Below are 1,612 nucleotides of genomic sequence, written 5' to 3'. Positions count from 1 at the left end.
ATTCCTGCTTGAAATCAGTTTTATCTCTCTGGGGTAGAATGAGAGATACATAGAGAGATATAAATAGTCCTGTGTGCAAATAACTCTTGATGTGAATGCAGCCTCTTGTTTGCAAATGAAATTCTTAAGGAATGCAGTAGAGATATTTGTATTGTCTAGATGAACTTCTGTATATATGTGCTGTAGTTGGTATAATATGTATTAAAAATACTGATATTTTCAAGCCAGACAAGTATTGATTCATCTTACAGTACTATAAAACAAGTAGGTTTTGGGTATCAGAAGATTAATTTAAAAGTTGTGCATGCTTGTGAAGAGAGATTAACATATGAAACATCCTAGAGATCTCTCAGGATTTTCTATCTCATACAAATTTGCCTAAAGCAACTTTGAGTTCCAGTTGGTCATGTTTTGTTTTACAGCTAAAAACTGTGCTTGAATAGGAAAAAATGGAATCTTACTGTTTTTCTTGAGCAGCAGCTTTGAGTCACTTGTTCTGAACCATTTGTATGGTGCAAGGAAGTTTACCAGTATAAAAAAAAACCCCATAATTTCAAAATTTCAGAAAATAAAACTGGAAAGTACATTAACAACTCGTGCTTCAACAAATACACATAAATGATATCAGATAGAATTTTTCCTTGTAACTAGGTGAAGAATTTGATCTTGAATCTGAGAGGCAGTTTTTCCCCACCCTCATGTTTTTGTTTATCCCATGGACTTCAAAGAATAACGTACTCCCAGGGTACTGTTACTGTGCTATCGCAGTATTTGTACCATTACATCATGCTTGTGTCGTGAACTTCTAGTTTCTGCTGTCCTGGTTATCTTTTGTACAATGCAAGTCCAGTGTAGCGTTAGTTCAAACACTTGTCAGCCTTTTTAGAGTGCTGAGGACACCACTATCAGTGTTAGGACTCTGTTCCTCCTGTGCAAGAGCAACTCTTCGTCTTGTGTTGTTCTCCCTGACAGGCTCCGTTAGGCCAAAATCAGTGTGCAGATCTACCCGTCCAAAAGGAAGAAGAGTTTTGTTCCTGGGCATGCATTCCTTCAGAAGCTGCTGAAGCTGGAAGGAGTCTGTCCCGTGACTCGCAAGAATTTCAAAAATAGGACTGAGCTCTCTGTTTCTAATCCTGCTGTTAATTGCATATTCGTTAAGTTTGACCCTTTGGTTCACTTTTCTTAAAGTCCTCTTAACTAGTATCAGAAGCTTATCTTGTTTTCTCTTTATATGTTACTTTAGGCTTTTCCTAAATAGAAAAGAGTCGCTTACTACATTTTGTCCTATTTTTCTCCCTCTTCTTAATGACCTGCTGAGAAGCAAAAAAAATTTCATATATATGCAGAAAGAACAGAAAAATTTGAGGATCCTGAGTGGCTTGTGCACAAGAGGAGACATCAGTCCCTTCTCACCCATATTTGGCCCATAAACATCACTAAATGTGTTTTCCAATACTGTCTGTTACTGTGATGAATGTTGAATTTCAGCTTGAGTTACTCCTCAGGGCTTTCTGCAATGTCAAGGCCTTCTGTTGGTGTTCTGGAAGGATGTAAGTGGATGTCACTCCTGTTTCTTAACGCTGGTCAGGTTTAGCTTCTTGTCTTACTGTTT

This window comes from Buceros rhinoceros, unplaced genomic scaffold (assembly GCF_000710305.1).
Source record: "Buceros rhinoceros silvestris isolate BGI_N320 unplaced genomic scaffold, ASM71030v1 scaffold13274, whole genome shotgun sequence".
Lineage (NCBI taxonomy): Eukaryota > Metazoa > Chordata > Aves > Bucerotiformes > Bucerotidae > Buceros > Buceros rhinoceros.
This window is presented reverse-complemented; position numbering follows the sequence as displayed.